This window comes from Manduca sexta, chromosome 23 (assembly GCF_014839805.1).
Source record: "Manduca sexta isolate Smith_Timp_Sample1 chromosome 23, JHU_Msex_v1.0, whole genome shotgun sequence".
NCBI classification, from domain to species: Eukaryota; Metazoa; Arthropoda; class Insecta; order Lepidoptera; family Sphingidae; genus Manduca; species Manduca sexta.
In genome coordinates this window covers 3,014,247-3,036,655 of record NC_051137.1, presented here as the reverse complement: position 1 = coordinate 3,036,655, position 22,409 = coordinate 3,014,247, and the positions used below count along the sequence as shown (strand labels likewise).

At 36.5% G+C, this 22,409-nt stretch overlaps 1 protein-coding gene across 1 annotated transcript in view; it reads right to left on the bottom strand.

The window, feature by feature from the left end:
* LOC115443295 (zinc finger protein chinmo) overlaps positions 1-22,409 on the bottom strand; it is a 131,849-nt gene that overhangs the window by 93,793 nt on the left and 15,647 nt on the right. The gene's annotated exons all lie outside the window — the stretch shown is intronic.

Here is a 22,409-nt window from a genome sequence, read left to right as displayed (position 1 = left end):
AAGACAGTAACTGTTGGTAGGTCACTTGATGTAAGGGGCCATCTGGGTAGGTCCCAACAGGCCGGCATAATTGCGTCGACTGCCGAGGGGTAATCGTATTTCGTCAGCCGACATTTTTTGGTCCTCACTCCACTTACGACACCTATAAAAAGATACCACTGCGGTGTCTATTTCTACCGCCAAACAACAATATACGTACATAGTAGTGTTCCAGGCCTTATGAGATTTACATCTTATCTCCGGGTGCTGAGCGCAGTGGAGTACCACGCAGTATTTGGTAAATCGAATTCTGTTGCTTCTGTATGTGAGCGGTCGTATCGCTAACCATAAAGCGAGCACTAAGCTGGTTTCGCTTATCAATTAAAACATAAAAGTCGGTTTTCGGGTACCTTGAGTTGTTCTGGACTGCTGTTGGGACCGGTGTTCTAACATTACTGCTTGTGGCCTCTACGACAGCGAAAAATTTTCGCTATATTTTTAAGCTCGAATTCCTACTATGAAAAGGTATAAATTAATGGACATTTGAATTTTAATAGCGAGAGAATAGAGTACAGCTGCAATGGTGATCTTTACGAGACAACAAAGTTTCACTCTGTATTTTTTAATTAAAACAATAGAATACTTCAATTTATGCACGATTAATTTTATAAACCGCAAATATACAAACTACTTAACTATGATATTAAATACAATTTTAATTTTGAAAATAGTAATAACATGAAAATATTTAAATTAATATTTTAGTTGAAAAATGTTGTTTTTTAAGTGAATGATTAATAAATGATAACGGTGTTTGCCTATTTTTTTTTTCTTGGCTGTGAGTATAATTAGATCGCGGCAGATTTTCCTAATTAAAATCCACTGGGTTTTCACAAAATGGGTTCAATACCGTTTTAGATTTTCCTTGTGAGAATGTTATCAGTTTCCTTGTTAAGAAATGATGTGTATTTATTTGAATTATGTATCAAAATGCCTGGTTTTAATAAAAAAAATCGAATACACGTCGAAGTAGTTGGATCTGTAAGCCAAAAAAAAATTGTACCCAAGAAAAACAACAAAATGAATACTATCGACATTTCAATAAATAAAATTATGAAAAGAAAATGGTTTGCTGATAAAAAATTTCGGAAAATGAAATAATAATTCTACTTTAAATAAAAACTGTTTTCTCAATTAATTCCTACGAACCCTTATTTCTAAATAACACATTTTTTGACCTTGTATAAAAAATTAAGCAACATTTTAACAAATATATAATTAACAACTTATTCAATATCACGATTCTAAAATAATACATTTTATGAATAAAATTATCCTCCCCTTTTTAACAAGAACGAGTTAATAATTAACCTTGCAGGAACAGGATAAATTACGCACTACTTCTGCGTACCTTCTACACAATTCTCACATTGATCACGGTGTTACAACTATTTTACTGCAAAATCCTACAGTACGGTGATTGACAACTTTTTTTTAAATACATTTATCAAAAATGTATTTCATCCAAAATCTATCGGAAAAAGAATTTTCAAAATCCACGCAATAATAAATAAATTGGTGGAAAGGGAATCTATCAAATTACAGCAATATTGAAATGTGACGTCACCCAGCGCCATCGTTCATAACGTTGCGTGAGTGAGAAAAGGACAACGATATCCCTACGTCCCCACTTATACTCACAACTATATTTCAATATTAATATTAATAACTGCTTTATTTTTCAACCAATTTTGATGCTGATTTTCAGAAGAATTTATTTTTCATATTATTTACTGTTACATATAAAATATTAAACTAACTCAAACAGGAAACTACCCTATTGCCTAAAAATACAAATCCGTAAATAGAACTGTGTCATTCAAACTTTGCATAACAAAAATACAAAGTGTCAAAAAAGACCTTGTTCAAGATACCCACAGTCCGCCATTCCAACCTTACACTTGACAAAGATCTTAGCCTCGACCATGAAACTCATGGTCAAAGTCATTATTAACTCAAACCAACTTTAAATCAACGTTTTATCACAAAATCAAGCTCACATGATGTCCTTGTGTCATCAAAAATATCAATAAGGAACTAATAATAACCCTAAATGACAGTGCAACAAGTGTGGAGCATATCAAATTGGCTCCCCAAAACATCGGCGCGAAAGTGATCTTTAATACGAACGTAATAACGGTGACAATTGCCGAAAAAGTTTATAAGGAAAGATGAACGCATTGATTACGTAATGTACTTGAATCAACATTCACGGTCATGGCGTGTTGGAGGTCAACCTGTAACTTTTAATGCAGAGTAACTACTTGCGGTCATAGACTATATTTACTACATCTACTTAAAAATCTAGAACACTACCTAGGTACCAGTATACAGTATATTTTCGAAGTTGCTGTACAAACAAGTATAAGAGGCACTAGGGCGTCATATCTCACTGTTCACCATCTTGGAAATCTAGAACAGCTAAATAGGTACCAAATGTTCAGCATATTTTCTGAGTTATACAAACAAGAGAAAGTAAGTTAGTTATACTAACTAGGACTTTAGATCTCACGGCTCACCCAGCAAGTAGTTACTTAAAACCCAAGAATATTCGGAGTTTACAGTACAAACAAAAAAAAAGTACTAAGGCAGCATATTATTTCAAAGCTCACATACCATCTGGCACTTGAACACCTACTCCGAGCCCCGAAGTACCAGAGCTGCAGCATATTTTCGGAGTTATCGTACAAACAAGAATAAAAGGTACTAGGGCCGCATACTATCTCAAGGCTATCCGTTTCGGCGCGGGGCTCGCTTCGTACCGTTGCTAGGGAGGGCGCCACCGATAGCTACGCAGTTGAAAGGTGAAATATTGGAATATTCGGCGTCTTGACTACAGATAGAGGATATAAACTGATAAAGATCTAGGATGTAGTTTAGAAATCCAAGTGAAATTAGTAACCTATACTGCTATTCCGCTTATTTACTTTAAATACAGATAAAAAATTATAAAAATATAACATCAAATATGGGTATTCAAAATAACACAGAATGTATACGAATTAACCTTATCAAACGTAAACAGTAAGACATAATGTAATCCTTTGAAGTCCTATTTACGTACAGCCTGTTTAATTCAAATATTTTTTGCGCTCCAAAAATACATAACTTTACTAATTTATCCGTTATAGATGGGGTAGGTAGAAATATAACATATACTCCCACAGTTCGATCCAAAGTTGTAGATTAACATATCGCCATGTCGAGAAAAAGTTACAAATTCCTCCAATTCACTTGCATTTTCGAAATAAAAATAGACCTAGTTCATAGTTTATAGTTCACTATAATCGCATCAATCAGACAAGTATATTATAATTTTAGTCACACAAATGTCTTTGATCTTGTTTATTTTCAATTTTATTAGTAGGATACGAAATAAATGATGGCTCATAACTTCAAACATATGACTGCAGTACAGAGAAGTACCTACGGAATAAATTACACTATCTCAAAGCAATGTTAATACTACAAGACACTTTACTGTCTTTACATTAAACTATATTATAATTGGTTATAGACCGCACATCAGGTCGAAATTTATGCTCCAAAAGTTATTACTAATTGGTAAGTCGCTGCCTTATTTGAAATGACCGTATGACAAGATGTCACAGCGTTTTTAGATTTTTTTTATTTATTTGGGATAAAAAAACAATTTTACGATAAATAATTTATATAAAAGTGAAATAACATATATATCGGAGATAATTGTACAACTAACTGCATTATCCACTGTTTAATTAAGATCTATTTTTAGATATTAATACAAAAAATATATTTACAGAAAATATTCTAATATTAGGATTAAAAACGCGCAAATCAACGGAAAAAATATGAAGTATTTTACATTGATGTTTTGCTATTTCACAGTAGATTGAGTGACCATCACATAAGCGCAATTTTTTGTATGAATTCTTCCCAATGCCCGCTCTATATAATCTTAGTACTCTTTGATCTTGACTAACATTTTTAAATTCCAGTTTAAAGCGTCAGTTGTAACTTTGTAAGAGCCCACTAACATTAAGTAAAATATGTAAATATGGCAAAAACTTCTATTTAGCAGAACATATCTAATCAAACTGCCTCATTATAAGACTACATTGAATGGTTCAAAAATTAAGGTCCCACAGCACCGTCACAGAAGCACTAAAATTACCTAAACTTCCACTTCTATAGACCTCAATTACAACACAAAATCAAAACTCAAAGGTAACAAATATTTGTCAGTACATTTTGATCTATAGAATCAATACCGTCAAATCGGGAACAGCCCGCCGTCTCATAGCAACGGGCCCCGCTTCCCGGGCCGCACCGCCGTCTAATTTCCAAGGGAATCGAGATAATTTTCCAGTTGAAATATTTAGTTTTATACGAAAATGCTTTGGTAGATTATAATTACTTTGATTTATTTATGCGTGATACTTGTATGAGCGTCAGTTCTCAGATGTATGGTGTTAGGGGCTGTTTTCGAACGTTTAATTTCCATAAGGAATGGTAGTTTATAAGAGATTAAGGTATTGTGTTACAATTTGCATCTCTGAACTATATAAGGGCAATAAAACTAGTCACATACACCTTTTGTTCCCTGAGGGGTAAGCAGAGGCACATCTAGTGCACCCACTTTTTCACGGTATATTTCCATTTTGTAATTGTGGGTGAGCCCATCCCCATCGGCCTCAAATTCCAGACTCCGGGCTGATAATGAAATGTAAAATAAATAAATAAAATAGCGATAATATAAAAATATTATTACTAAAAATATAATTCTAGAAACGCACGAGTATAAAAATCTTAAAGGCTACAGTCAAACATACAACAATAAAATCCTTAATTCAAGACAAATCTCAAGCAACCTCAATCCCGATTAATTGCTTGCAGTTTGACCACAACCACAGAGGAACAGATTTCTAAAAAAATAATATTATGTGTATTACATAGAGTTCATAATCGTATATAACCAGTGCCTGTAAAATTTAATGTGCGTCAGGCAATCCCGGACCGTTTTATTGCCGCTGGGCACTGACTGAAATAAGTACGTTTCGTAAATGGTTTGAAGTTGCAACATAATTGTCATCTTGTTATGAATACTGATTTCTTTGAATGCATTATCAAAGACTAAATAGTATAGTTTTAGACCGGATATTAGGACCAAAGTGCTAAAAAGTTATTACCAATTGGTAAAAAGTCATTTTATTTTAAATGTCCGTGTGTTAAGATGTCACAGCGTTTTTAGATATATAATAATATCATTCCTGTATTATACACTGTCCCACTGCTGAGCACGGGCCTCCTCTACTACTGAGAGGGATTAGGCCTTAGTCCACCACGCTGGCCTAGTGCGGATTGGTAGACTTCACACACCCTCGAAATTCTTATAGAGAACTTCTCAGGTATGTAGGTTACCTCACGATGTTTTCCTTCGCCGTTAAAGCAAGCGATAATTCACAAAGAATACACATCATTTTTTAGAGAAGTCAGAGGTGTGTGCCTTTGTAATTTGAACCTGCGGACATTCGTGTTCTTAGTTATTATTTTTACTTCTTAGATATTAATACAAAAATAACAAATTTACAAAGGATAAGGAAATGAATATGAAGTATTTATTGGTGTTTTGCTATTTCACGGTAGATTTAGTAACCGTCATACGAGAGCAAAATTTTCGTATAACAATCTTCCCAATGTCGGCTCTATATAATTTTAAAACTCTTTGATCCTTAAAATGAAACTCTGTATTTCATACTATGGAAAAGAATAATAAGTTTACGTCGAAATGCATTATTTGATAAGTTTGTGTTTATTGTAAACATCATGAACACGTCCATTTTTTCTTTTCAACATTTTCCCCAACCGGAAATCGAACCCTATTCCCTTCAGCGCCCCCTCTAATCAAATTTTTCTCCATTGTACGATTGAATTTCAGTATACACTCCTATTTCTGTTGCATTGTTTTATTCAGTACAAATTCGAATCCACCTTTACATGATTTAAATGCAAAAATGCGTCACTCATATACTGGCATTAATTCAAGCGAGTGCAGCAAACTGCCTTGACCCCTGTAAATAAAACTAAAAACGAAACGACTCTAGGAACAAAGTAAATATTCGGTTGATTGACTATTGTAACCATGATTCCGACGACATTTACATACTTTACGCTTCCATTTTCAGGGTAGGCAGTATACATCTTTTATAGTCAGTCGACATTGAACTCCACTCCACTTACCATCAGGTACAGTAGGGTCAGTTTTCTGTGCTCGGATAAAAAAAAATCAGTGCTCGTGTAACGAGACTTTCCCGCCCTCACACCCACCACTACAACTCCTGTAAGCCAGGATCAGCAGTGGGGCGCATTTTATGACACCAGTGAAGCTCGGCGAGTCTCAGGGAAAACTAATATGTCATTATCCCGCAAGGAAATTAAGCAAATAGAGAGATGGGGAGGAGTTGGAAATATTAATTGTCCACTTCCCTCCAGAGCAATGCGGGTGACAAAATCATGATGTAAGGAGGCGATTTAACTTCGTATAAAAAAAACATACATCTCAACAGATTTAAATATTACACTGACGTATTTCCATCAATTACCCTAATTATAAAGCCGCGTCCATAAATCATGCGTAGTATAATTGCGCCCATTTGTCGTGACAATTTTGACGGATCGCGTTCGATACCAATCTGGCAATGACCTTCGGGCTGTCACCGCGAAACCGTGCCGCATAACCTAACAAAAACTAAATGCACAAGAACTTTGTTTTGTGTTCTTATTTCCGGTTGACAAAGGTTTTAAAATGCTTTTTAAAACTCCTTAAGGTTTATTGATGTGACATATTTGGTTAGTAACTGGTATATTTATTTAATTGTAGTCAAATTAATGCCTTTCTATAATTTCTTCGCGACTTTAACAAATGAGTTTAATCGGAAATGATATTTGTTACAAGTTCTTCGATATAATATTTTTATTTTCGGTATTTTGCTAGTAGGATATATTTTATATCCGCCCAGATAGCGACCACCGTACACTATGTGTTAAAACACGCACTATTGGCCCACGTAAGTGTTATCACGTCTGGAATCAGCCTGTGTATATCCGGTTCCAACAGGCCGGCATAATTGTGTCGACTGTCAAGGGGTAATCATCTCTCGTCAGTCGACATTCTATTGGACCCCACTCCTTACCATCAGGTGCAGTGACGTCACCTTACAGTGCACGTAAAAAAAAGTAAAAATCAATGTTTTTAACATTCAATATATGCATTAATAATATATCTACAGTTATTTTTACCTGTTGTTATTTTTATGTGAGCGGCGATAGCCTAGTTGGGTGTGGAACGGACTGCCAAGACGAATGTCCGCAGGTTCAAATCCCAAGGGCACACACCTCTGACTTTTCTCTAAAATCATGTGTATATTCTTTGTGAATTTATCGTTCGCTTTAACGGTGAAGGAAAACATCGTGAGGAAACCTGCACATCCGAGAAGTTCCTCTTTAGGAATTTCGAAGGTGTGTGAAGTCTACCAATCCGCACTAGGCCAGCGTGGTGGACTAAGGCCTAATCCCTTTCAGTAGTACAGGAGGCCCGTGCTCAGCAGTGGGCAAGCATATAATACAGGGCTGATATTATTTTATTATATATTTTTACCTGTGGAAATATTACGACGTTAATCTATCTATATATATATAAATGAATCTCTATTTCCCTTGGTCATCGCATCACGCGTGAACGGGTGGAACAATTTCGCTAATTCTTTTTTTGTTATATTAATTATTGTCAGGAGAAGGTTCTGAAAGAAAAAATTAAGGAAGTTGATCGGAACATTAGAAAATTTAAGAAAAGTTAACGACAATATTTATTTTATATAACTGTCCATTGTTTGAAATAACTGTTAGCGATTGACAGAATGCGCGCTGCAAATTCCATAGTTAAGACGGGACAACGTCTGTCGGGTCAGCTAGTTTTTTTTAAAAAAATCGTCTCTATTTTTGTTATTGAACTTACAAAACAAAGTTACACGTGCCGCGTAACCACGCTGGATTTCTAGATAAAATTTTGTGTACACTGGTCTAATCTTAAATGCATGCCCGTGCCAACTTTCATTGAAATAAATACAATTGTAATCCAACAAACTAGGCACGTGTATATAAAATGCTTTCGAAGAATGCACCTAAATAACTGGGAGTTTAATGGTGTCATGATTTTAAATACAGCTATATTTTATTTAATGGAGCTATAAGTATAATACAGAAACCATTTAAATTAACATTTCGCAACGTCTTCTTAAACTGCATTTTTTGAATGAATTTTCATTGAACTAAGTAGGTTCGTAGTTGTATATAATAAATTCCTGTATTCCCACTGCTGGGCACGGGCACCCTTTACTATTGAGAGAGATTACGCCTTAGTCCACCATACTAGCGTAGTTCGGATTAGTAGACTTCACACACCCCCCAAATTCTTATAGAGAACTTCTCAGGTACGCTGGTTTCACCTGTTCACGCTTACGATGTTTCCCTTCCCCGTTAAAGCAAACGATAATTGACAAAGACTACATAATTTTATTCAGAAAAGTCAGAGTGGGCCCTTGGGATTTGAACCTGCGAACATTCATTTCGGCAGTTCATTCCACACCCAACTAGGCTGTCGCCGCTTCTTAGCTGTAGAACGTTGCATAAATCTATAATCTGATTTAACTAATAAAATTAAAAGTAAACGCATCACAACTACCCCAATTAAAAACACATTAACCCAACCTAACTAAGCCGATTCGAATAAATAATAAACCAAAGCCGTAAACTTCACAACACGAAAAACCAATTGGAAATAATATAATGAAGACGGACGTATCGTGGACAGAGTCTCTGTGCATTATCGCGGAGAAGTTCGGAGGCCCGGTCGCAAATAGCTGCTTGGCATATACTGTACTTGCCAGACAGGGCCGGATTTCGGGTAATAGTCATTTGCATGTTTTATCGAATTTGTGGTGAAAATTTATTTCGTGACTTTGCTTAGGCTTAGACGGAAATATGTTATTTGGTGTGTTTTATGAAATTTGATAATAGGTGCAGGTTTTAAAAAATTAAATAAATATATCTGTAGATCGGTCGCAAATAACTGCTTGGCATACTTTGTACTTGCCATACAGTGCCGGATTTCGAATGTATTACTCATTTGCATTTTATTAAGAATTTGTTTAGAGTCAAAGTGACTGTAAAAAATAAATTTGTTAGTACTTATCATAATTATCCTTTGGACGAAATATATTATTATTTCGGTGTAAATTTTCAGGGTTAACAATAAAAAATATACAGTATGTTTTGTATTTACAAATAGTATATCTTTATATTACATGATGAGACCAGGATTTAGGACTTATTTACGCTAGGTCGCTTGAACTTAGATTGTAAGAAATTTATCTCTGAAAATTGTGAGTTTCTGATAGTTCATCTTTCAATGTTTTTCTACATTTTTGGAACTTAATTTCGTTTTTTTTGCCGCTCTTCGGAAACAAATGTAATTAAATTACAATAACACATTACGCATTTTGTTTTAATTGAAATTATAAGCAATTCGAAGAATATTTAGATATATTAGCACTTAACAAAAGATATCATAAAGTGTCATCGTTTATTTCCTATAAAAAATATTGTAAATTTGGTTATAATGATCTTATCAAATTAATATATTAATAAGTTATCAATTCTATGAAAAATAAGATTAAATAACTTGCATAATATTTCTATTTATTGCTTTATCTTAAATACCATAAGACCACACATAACACGTAAACAACACCTACTTTTATATTTTACATAAAAATAATCAAACTATCTTCAATATGGAACTTCCATATTCATAAAATACCGTTTTACCATCGATATGTCAACCTTCAGAAATTAATTACCATCCAACTGTGCATTATACAACAATACTATTGTTTGTAATGAATTATGCATTGGGCTTCAAGAGCATAGAGTATCTAATAACAAATATAATATATTTAAATATATATAAAAAATATATAAAATGTGAACATCCATAGTCCTTCCCTACCCTTAGTATAGAAGCGTGATATTAAACATTATCACTCTTACATATAAAATTTTCATAAAGCTATGATTAGTAAAAACCCAAATTTGAACTCGATCAGCTGTAAGTCAAAACCCGCCATCTTGCCTCTTAATAAGGTTTAAACTAGGAAACTACCTTGAACATAAAGGCATAAGAAATTGTAATATTTGACTTTTAGCAAAAAAGACTTGAAATGTTTATCGAATACCATCGACTGATAAGTAATGGTTTACCATCCAATGGAATGACGTTAAGTTATTAAACACGAAGCGACCCAGAAGAAACGCGATCGATTCTAGCGCTACTGAAATAAGGATCAAATTAATATTAAGAAAGGTCAGGCGATCCGATTAAGGGCTTGCGCGCAGTAGGATGTCCTATGCGATATTAAAAAATGCAATATAGATAGTGGGAAAAAATATTGGAATGATCAGGAGTACTGCCTTCATTCCTTAATGAAAAATGTTTAACTTTTGTTATGTACAGTCAGTGAAAAAATAGCTTAACTAATATAAAATTTCAAACCTTTGATGGGTTAATTTTATTGTAACTTTGTCGGTATGGAATGAATGTTGCCAAGGTCACTATAGTACATAGGCGATTTAAAAATTGAAAAGTTATTCAGCTATAATTGTTGCTGACTGTACATATTCAAAGTCTCGCATGTTATCTAACAAAGCATTAAGAATGTAAGGAAGCGTCTCACATCAAAATCATATAGAGTTGCCAAGATAATGTTGATATAAAACATGAATAACGCTTCAACTCCTTAAAAACAAAGGAATACGTATTATTTAAAAGTTGCCTAATGAAATATGTTAGAATAATACATACTTCAATGAAATTTGGTATGGAGTTAGTTTGAGATCCTGGCAAGGAGATTCTCTTTATCCAAGAAAAATACAAAGCGGGACTTTTACCCCGGAAAACTCACTCCGTCGGAGAAGCGAGCACAATTTTATATGAAATGAGTTAGCCACGAGGCAGCCTTGAAACGTCTGGCGAAATCATTCGGAGCACATTTCCGAGAAATTTCAAGCCTCCGTCATTATTCCAAGAATTCTTCCCGATAGGTGGATATTTTTTAGACGTCATATATTTAGAACATTGAATAAAAATATTCTCAAATACTATTACAACAAAACCATGTTACACAAATTTACTAACTAAATATTTCAGTTTAATGAACCCCAACAATATTACCAACTTGTTGATATAAACAGACATTATAGAAAACAACGCTCGCCCTAAAAGTCCGGAACAAGGCTCAATTCCCAGGCCGTACCTGACAATATTCGGCCTTCAGGTAAAGATTTAACCGCCATTCAGGCAAATTGAAAAGAGCTTGTAATAAGCGGCGAGGGGGACCGCGGGCGGCGGCAGCGGGCGGCGGGGCGTCTCTATCGCAACGCTCGCGCCCGCACCATTACCATGGATACGGAGCTCGCGTCAAATACGGCCCTGGGTGGCCTTGCAATGGAATGGGGAGGTCAATACCCCCGTCTTGCAAGTCTATCAAATCGCGCTTGCCAACGTTCCTGGCGCAAACGCGGCGTTTTTCCGCGTTAATGTACGTTCATAAATGAGTGCTCAAGGTCGCGTTCGGCACTGCATAATCGCGACGCGTGAGCAACAGTTTTCGCTGATGAGTCGGTCTGTTGCAAATATGTACTCCGCTCGGGTAATGTAATACGCAATTACGTGGGCAAAAATGAACGTTGGAAATATGTTCATTTGTTTTGATTGGAATTTTTATGTTTGTAACTGAATATTTTGTGTTTAAAATTTATATCATACCAAAATTGTGGTGGAATTCTCACTTTATTTTCACGTGAGAATAAATATAAAACGACGGTCGTAAAATAGAGGAAAGTTACAAAACATGAAAGAATTAATCAATAACACGCTTTTATTGGGAGCCTATTCACCTTGCGTACCTTAAACGAAATGAGAACATCATCGCGTGTACCAAAAACCTTAGTTCTATCTAGGTGACAATGAATCCCTCTTCTGTCGTTTTGTGAAGCCTTACAAAATTCAATTCCACGCTATTTCCACCCTTCACGCGTTAGAATACGACCCATTATCGTTTCTACCAAAATATTGGATTATGATAGAGGAGGGCCATACCAAAATATCGTCGTAGGCGAAACTTTTAGATGTACATTGACGGCTATGTAGGCAAAATCTATTCAAACAATAAAATAATATAATAGTTGTACTAAAAAATACGCAACATAAAAAAAAAGAATTATGTTAGACCAAAATTGTTTGAAATACTCGTTAAAAATAATTATAATATCTTTACATATAATGCTGTTGAGTAAATGTGAAAACGAACTAGTTGTTACCAGTAAGCCAGTCAGCGTAAATGAATTTTACTTAGAGTATAGCAGTGGCGAAAGGTGACATTTTTTAAAGGGAACCCGACGCAACGTATAAGTTCTAACATGCATAAATGCCGTCTGAAAATCGTTCTAATATATAATAATAATATCAGCCCTGTATTATATACTTGCCTACTGCTGAGCACGGGCCTCCTCTACTACTGAGAGGGATTAGGCCTTAGTCCACCGCGCTGGCCTAGTGCGGATTGGTCGACTTCACACACCTTCGAAATTCCTGTAGAGAACTTCTCAAATGTGCAGGTTTCCTCACGATGTTTTTCCTTCACCGTTAAAGCGAACGATAAATTCACGAAGAATACACACATGATATTTTAGAAAACTCAGAGGTGTGTGCAATTGGGATTTGCACCTGCGAACATTCGTCTTGGCAGTCCGTTCCACACCCAACTAGGCTATCGCCGCTTTTTCAGAAATCTTTCTAGTGATAATTAGATTTTACATCAATTATAAACACGAATCGGGTTATAGGTCACTTCGCCATTGGAGTTTAGGCTATTGCGAGGCTGTCGATTGACTTGGTTTTTGGTTATTCACATTGTATCACACCATTAATTAAGGGATTATCAAATGCAATTTAGTCATTAGCTTGTATCTTCCTGACTACATTATTTTCTTCCCACATTTACTACCTTACACCGTTACTAGCCAAAAGTCAACCACTCTCACTCTCATAGAAGTCCATCGCATTGTCATATGACCGACCGAGAAAATCATCATTCCAGTTAACAATGATAATATCTGTTCATTATAAGTTTAAGCTTATAAAGACATCAAGCATTAAATAAACAAGAGTTCACGCTTCATCCAAAAGTGTTAATAGGATCGCAATTAATCTTCGTACTCCACTAATTCAAATCTTCGGAATTCCATTTTTTATAATACAAATACATTTCCAACACTAATTCCAATCCAGACAGACCATTTTCCGACAGTTTCAACCACGCAATGAACATCGAATTAGTAATTTCGATAGCTAAACGCATTTAAGGGCATCAGTAATGCGCGGGCGTGCGTGCCTCCAGCCAGTTTCCCGGCAGTCTGTGGCCTCGATTTTCAACGCTTATGCCCCCATAAGTTATTCCGCCCTGCATACTGCGAGACTTTTGAATTTTATATACATTTCAGCTTTTCTAGGCGTTCCATATTTGGACGTTCATGTGAACTGTAATGTATGTATACCTACACGATTAATATGTACATATGTTAACATTATACGAAAGGGCATTGAATTATCGTACTTAAATCTAGAACGTTTGAGTCTGAAATCTGAGGATATAGATTAAATCTTCTGAGTAAATATAAATTTTTATGTTTTTCGAATCCAAATCGTGTTGTCCGGTTCTGGAAATCATGACATTGTAGGCCATCACATGATGAAAAGAAAAAACATCAGCGTAGCTGGAGTAGATGCATTCATGCCTATCTCAATCGTGAGAATAAATAATTCACAAAAATTCAACACATAAATAATAACATTTAATACCTCGATTTAATTCATGAACCTCTTTTGATCTTTTTATAGATAAAACAATTCCTTTGATCGACATTTCGAGTGATTAATTTAATATAGACCCACACAGTATCCAATTTTGTCTTCAGAGAACACGCCGGGTAGCATTATTTTACAGGAAATTTAGAGGACTTGCTAAACAGAGTACACTTGATATATTTGTTCCCTACAAATGGTCACACATATGGTATGAAGAACGTTATAGCGGCTTATTCCAAAGAGTCTTACCTTTTGCCTACAACTTTGCCCGCGTAATTAAGTTTTTCCGTAATAAATTATTTCCTTGAATGAAAAGTAGCTTTTTAATAAAGCTTCCTATTAGTGTAAAAAATGGTTAATTAGTTTTTGAGATTAACACATTCAAACAAACAAACTCTTCAGCTTTATATATTAGTATAAGAGCGATAAGACCGCCATTTGTACTTTTTTCTTATTCTATTATTTTTGTCTCTGGTGTACAATGAAGTGTAATAAATAAAATAAAAAAAAAATCGATTTCATGCTATATTGCACATATCTCAAAGTTCAGTGTATTCAGTCAGTGTAGACCGAACCTCGGATCGAGGTATCAGAATATTTTTTTAGTGACTCCCGAGGAGACACTTGATGAAACTATTACTATGTACTTATATTAAATTTAACGGATGAACAAGCTCATTTTTTAATTTTAAAGATTTTTCTATGTCGATGCTCGTCATCATCATCAGCCCATATCTTTGTCCACTGCCGGACATAGGCCTCCTCCAAAATACGCCTTTTTACTCTGTCTTCGGCCTGTAGTTCGGCGTTATTTAAAGTTTCAATAAATTTTTTCCCTGGAATAATCAATGTTTACTCAAAACCGGCAGCGATCAATATCATAAGCTAACCCACTAGCTGTAATTGTACAAAAGTAAAAACTACAATACATATCAGAGTCCACGTCATGTCCAATATATTTTGCAGTAACAAACAAAAAACAATTTCATGTTTTTGGCGTCTCGCTTTATCGATGGCACATTTCACTCTGCATGCTCTCAGTCCGGGCTTTGCCACAGTAAACATTGAAACAGTGATATTTGTTAAAGCTAAAGTAGGATTAACTTAGCATATTTTACTAAACATACCATACTCGGGAAAAAATAAATTAATCTTAAGCAAATAGGTGTATTTTATTCTTTTACAATGATTTTTAATATATTTAGATGAATAGAAAATATAATGCCATGAAAAAAGTGCCTTAGTGGTATTTATATTGCGTAGACGGTACGACGGTGTTAAGGTCCCTAGTTCGAATTTTGGGTCAATAGAGAGTTATTGGATGTTTCTATATTTATATACCATTTTTTTTTTAAGTTAAAGAGGTGTTTATAAATTCTTGATACTTTTTTTTATTGCTTGTCGAGACGAGTTTGCCATTAGCCTGTTGGTAAGCGATGCGCCCGTTTAGTTGAAACACCAACACCTTAAATTACATACTATTATTTGGTAATTAAAAGTAATTCATTACTTCGTTCATAAACTTATCACAAATATCTAGTCAATGACAACTCCCACAAGAAACTTCGCCATAATGGTGGTTGAAGATAAATTGTAGTACTGTTCATTCGTCTCCTATCCCCCACCGGCCGCCCATCCGCCCCGAGCCGGTGCTGCGTTTGACAAAATACTCTAGTTACAATCCCAACTTGCCTAAAGACCTTTGACCTTTCAGACCTATTTAGGTTATCGTTAATTTTTTGCCCATCCCTTAGAGCTCCAATTCAAATTATAACTTAAAACCACGATTTATCAAACTGAGAACCTCTTAGTAGAATTTGTGAATGTTATCGTTAATGCTTCTCCCCAAAAGTTAGATTTGAATACATCTGCCGAATTGCGAAGAGGGGTTCGTGGTTACAAATATTCGTTTTGGTAACTTAGTGAAAACAATGCCTTCAGTACGGGTCGAAACCATATTTAAATACCTTTTGTCTATCAAAATTTCTACATTACTAACAGCAGTAGCAACCAGTTTTAAAAATTTTGGCCTTAACTATTTAAAATAATCACACCCTAACATTGTAGCAAACGGAATACCTATTTATAAATTAACATAACCTAAAAACAAATTAATTTAAGAGACGAACAGGCTTCCTTCGGAAAAATCCTCTGACAGCGATTTAATTATTCACGAAATTTGAACTGGTATAATTTGAATAGCATGTAGGTTGTATTAGGGTACCTACATAAATGTTTGGTTAACATTAATATTCTGGGTTTATGTTAAGTGAAATTTGGCGAGTGAAATGAAAAGTCTGCCCTATGGGAACTTTGTGCGGTATAAGTATTGCGCGCGACTTCGCTCAGTAATCGTCGGATATCCTGTGGGATTTGAACTCAATTTCGAAGTGAAAAGGCGGGTTTAAACTATACGGTAATGGGTTTTGTTGAAATTGTCCCGGTTTAGTTTATACGACGAAACGAGGGTAAAGATTTTTATGCGAATATTATAATAATAATAATAATATCAGCCCTGTATTATATACTTGCCCACTGCTGAGCACGGGCCTCCTCTACTACTGAGAGGGATTAGGCCTTAGTCCACCACGCTGGCCTACTGCGGATTGGTCGACTTCACACACCTTCGAAATTCCTATAGAGAACTTCTCGGATGTGCAGGTTTCCTCACGATGTTTTCCTTCACCGTTAAAGCGAACGATAAATTCACAAAGAATACACACATGATTTTTTAGAAAAGTCAGAGGTGTGTGCCCTTGGGATTTGAACCTGCGGACATCCGTCTCGGCAGTCCGTTCCACACCCAACTAGGCTATCGCCGCTGCGAATATTAATTTAATAAATTTTTATTTTATTTATTTATTTTCCTCTCTTACATCTACTATTACAGGATAACCTACTGCAGTAGTGTAACACAATACAAATAAACAGTATTTTGTCTAACAATCCTCATATTTTATATGAAATTATCATGGCCGCTATCTTTGTGAATTCACTCAGAGAACAGATAAATATATCAGTTTCGTCTGCAATGAGTAAATAAGTTAAGGCTTATTTATTCCGATTCTGGGTTGACATTAACCTTAATGTGTTTCCAGTATTAAAGCAATTTTTTAGCGTTTGAATACGTCTTACTTTAAGTTCAGTCAATATTATCAATTAATGTTTACACCAAACATTAAGATCTTAGGTCTATCATCTTATTTGGTACATCATTTGACATACAATAAAAGAAAAATGCAACATTAGTTCATGCAAAAATGTTCTTTATGCTTATAATCTTATTACGCAAAAAGGAAACATGAAAAATACTCCGAGAACTAAGTAATGAACATAATAAACTTCAATCAAAATCACGAAGGGGAATTTTAATTAGCGCCAAACGCCAACTCTAGTTGAAATAAATTAAAGATTTACAAGAAATATAAATTGACGGCATTTAGCGATGATTAAACAAACATTTTTCTCCCGTAACGGGCGTCAGGTCGGAAAACTCAACGAATTAAAAAAAGAATAGAAAACTTAAGAACAAAACGAGGAAAAAATGAAATACATTCGGCAATTTAACTGGACCCTCGAAGGGATGAAGGTGCGAGGTGTCTAGACGGACCAAAGGACGGGTTTTGATAAGGGTGACTTGAACGACCTTGAACTTTAGAATAGCTTAAACAAATGACGGTGCTGCGCGCCGCCGCACCACTACACTACATCCCTTTTTACTTGGCGCACGCGACACGCACATTCATTATCGAACGGCATACGGAATATACGCAGGCGGCACCCAAACATACCATTATACATCACCACGGATCAAACGTCCCACTGAACGATACCACATTAAAACACGCCGCAACTTTGTATTTAACCAGCGTAACGAACAAATTCACGGACTGCTGATCGACATTCAAAATACATCCAATTACTTATCGAACCAAACGAATAGCAATTCTGTGTTTCACAGCCTTTGAGGTGCGTGTGATTGGCGAACAGGCACAAAGGTGGCCGAAGGGCCCTTTGTAATCGAAGTGTCAACCGGCAGATCCGCGCAAACAAGCGCCGCCCGGCCACAGACGTACGAAAATAAGTTCAGCCAGTTCCTAAACAAAAAGAAACTGAAATAAACAAGGTCGGGAATCAACGCCGCCGTCGCCGCCGCTATAAAGACCGACGGCCGTCCTTGAAAATGGGGGGTTCTTACAAATTGGGTTATTACGGTGCGTGGGGGCGTGGGGGCGAGACGGGACGTGGAAGCGAGAGAGCGGAACCTCGTCGCGGACGTGGCGAGAGGTGGAAGCGAGAGGGATGCGCGTGGGCGTACCTCCGCTGCGCCACCCCTCGCCCGGCACGCCTCTCCAGGAAGGACTCCCGTCCCAGACTAGGGTTCCGGCGCCGATCATTATAATTACTCTCCAAGGTGAGCCGGGAGCCTGCAGCCCACCGGCGGCCTAATCCGGAGCGCGCTCCACCGGGACCGGCCAGATATCCCGGCCATAATATTACGCCAAACATTAAAAGCACTTAAACATCATCTGCCTATCCGAACGGCGCCAATTATGAAGCAAATTGAAAGCCTCTCCGACAGTTTTGAGTGTAAGCACTGAGCTTTATTAAGGTTTTAAATTAGTGCGGACTTTCGGCGACTGTAACAAATACTCGTTCTCATTTCGCTAAAAACTCCCTTCTGTTCTGGATGGCGAGTCAATTTGCGAGAAAGGCAACGACCTCGGAGCCGGTCGCTAATCAGTCGCTCGAGTTGGAAACTTTACCAAGGTTTGCAGTATCTTCGCTGGCCGGGCGCCGCGCCGGTGGGCCGCTCAGGTGCTTGAACAGCTGCGAGCCTATTGACTCCTAAGTCCTTTTGTCAGCTTGTATGAGATGAATGGGCGCGTGACTGGCCAAGCTATTCACACTCCTCGTCCTAATTGAAACGGATTAATGTTTGGGGCGAGAACTGGCGATTAAATAGTTCAAACGTCAATTGCAGTTTCATGTTTTTTTTCCTGTTCCCAATTTGAATTATTTAATTGATTTATGTTGTGCGTAGTCTAATGCATTTTATATCGAGCATTATTCGTAAATAAAACGCTTAACAGGAAACAACAAACTTAACCTCATTTTCTAACGTATTCCAATTACAAATACCGACATTATAATCAACAAAAGCTGTTTAAAACAAAGTAACGCAGTGCCCTTACGCGTCACATTTCAAAACACTTTTAAAAGCAAACTAAGGGCTCGAAGACAAAGAACAGTGGATCCTTCCACGAAACGTACATTCCGCACCGATACGCTGACGTAATCTTGACTAGCACCAATTATGCGTGACGATGCCCCTAGCAACACACTGCGTCGGAGTTTTAACGCACACAGGGACAGGGTTGCCATCGGTTTTTCCGGTCTTTCGGAGTTCGGCTTCTCGCTTTATTGACGTATTAAATTAGTTTTTGTATTAATATAATTCAATATTTTAAAGTTGATTCAATGCTCAATGCTAAATAAATATAACAAATTATCGCTTAAATAATAGTAATTATCACTTCTCTAAAATTTGTAGTTTGCGAGTGAGTTTGATTTATAATAATTTCAATCACTAATTAATAATTTTAATCGTTTTCATATTTCGAATAAGCCCCACAAACGTCCTACCAGTCCTTACGCAGCTGCTAATTCTATCGCACGATGTTCTTTTTTCAAAACTGTACCGTAGATTACGCTTGCAAATATTAAATTTATCAGTTTATTGACCTCTGCACATATGCGAGGCACACATGTACATTCATAGGCAAGATGTGTCGACTGCTAATTCTACGTGATAAAAAACCAATTCGCAACCAAATTAAACTACAATGCGCGTATTGAACACATTTGAACCACGAAATTTTACACAATGCGTATATTTTATTGATATTTACTTCGTTAACTTTACTTGGATAATGTAAATTGGCTAATTTAAGTGACATCACGATAAAATTCAAATTCTATTAAACACAAAATAGAAGTGTATTTTTTCTAGCAATAAATATACATGCATAATGGGACGAATAATCATTTATTTCGCGAGGAAATAACGCGTGAGCATTACATTGTATTTGAACGTTATACTGTACCTACTGGACATAATAAGACTTAACATCTCATGTCTCAGGATGACGAGCGCAGTGGAATACCAAACAATTCGGTTGGTCGGTCGTATCGCTTACCATCAGGCGAACGACAAGCTCGTCTCGTCATTCAATGTAAAAAAAAAACACTTTTGGAGGTGCGTGGAACGGTTATTTTTCACCGGTCTTAGCCCAATATCGTCACTCGGGAGTATATCATCATCCGAGTGAGCATTGGACGGAGTCCCTAACCCCTGTATACCACGGGCATACCAAACAAGACCCGCGGTGGCCTTCTTCAGCGCATACGGAACGGCCCCGGGGTATCTTGTTACATTGAGATGCATGAAACCTTCCCAGAGCAATACTGCAATGCGGCAACTCTCTTATAAGGGGGCTAAGATGCCCCCGTACGCTAAAGGACGCCTGTAGCGTCTACGACATGAAGAGACCAACTACGCGCATTGTCGACCATTTCGGCGTCGCTGTAGTCGAGCAGCCTCCCACTGCTCGCCCCACGACTCTCTAAGACAAATAACCCTCATCCTCATCATCATCATTTCAGCCGGGAATCGTCGACTGCTGGACATAGGCTACCCCATTGAGCGCGACAGGGACCGGTTCTGGGCCGCCCTTATCCATTTTACTCCGGCGATTCTCACCTGATCGTCGGTCCATCTCATGGTTGGCCTGCCTATGCTGCGTCTTCCGCTTCGTGGTCGCCACTCCAGAACTTTTCCGCCCCAACGGCCTTAAATAACCCTGTACTAAAATAAAATATCCCGACACAACATATAGAAACTTATGCATAAATTCGATACAAATCGTTCCAATGAAAATTAGATTTTACATGAATTACGAAAGGGAAGCCGGCAGGAATCGGGTTACATGGACCTTTCTCCACTGCTACTGAATTACAGCGCAAGTATGTAGTGTTATACCAGTGGCGGAAGGTGAAATTTTTCAGAAGGTAACCCGAGGCAAAAAATAATTGCCTTGGTTAACATATCGCGGCCAATTTAACTGAAAACAAAAACTAAGACAAACGTAAATAAACCCAAAAGGGAAGCCGGTAGAAATCGGGTTGTATGGACGCTTCATCACTGTGTTATACTACCAATATACGATATACATACATACATAGCATCACGCCTCTTCCTATAACAGGGATGGACAGAGGAAACGCATCTACATTTCGGCAGGCATATTGTTTTATATATTGGGGCGAGTCTATTATATACAGGACGCAACTCCAGACTCTGCTCCACCTGGAATTTGAACCCGAGACCTCAACGCGATAGTCGTTTCGCATGCGCAATATAACTACGCCACCAAGGCAGTCATACGAGCCTTATAATATCTAGTAATATTTAATATATTTTGATAAAAATAACTGCAAATACTATGAGGAATATATTGACACGCATATTTCCCCACATATATGTCAAATATTTATTTTCGAGACCGAAGGCTACGGTCTTGTATTCCAAATCATGCAATTCACACATCCGGATCCTCTAAACTTGTTTTCTGACGTACGATTGTACGAATATTTACTAAGGAATGTTGGCGTCTTTTGAAAATTCTTTATAAATCAAGTTGCCCTTTAGTTATTCAGTAATCAGTTTCTAATTAATAGGTATAGTTAACAATCTATTTCTATAATACTTCTGATGTTAGTCATATATTTTATTAGTATATTACTAATATTTTACCTTGTTTAAATATTTTTCCTTGTTTCCTGATATATTTGTTTTTACTCACTCATTTTAATATTAAGTAGTAGATTTATCACATAAATAAGAGACACCCAAATTTACATTTGCAGTTTTCTTTACTTGTGAATTATTATTAAACTTGTGAATGTATATTTGTACAATGTTTTAGAGATACCGACGCCGATACAACCTATCTAATACGCGAACTCTCCTAGAATCTATAAAAAGAACTACACTGTACACGCAATTTTCACACTACAAGAAGAGAAAACATGAATACCAAACGAATGTAAACAAATACCACACCACGTGTGAGATGTTTTGATACCCTGCCTGCGGTAGGTTAGTCTGCCATATAGTCTTTGTGGCCTGTCTTGAAGACCGAGGATGGTAAGTTGCGAGATGATGGTAGAATAACAGTTTAAATAACGTGTTTTCCAACACTTAGTTATGTAAATTTGTTGCTTGATTTTCTGAAAGGCAAATGCGTTATATATAACTAGCTTTCCAGGATAAATGTTTTTTCCGGCTTACTTGATATGTACATACCTATCGTTATATTATGACCAAATAACACAAAATCATTATAAA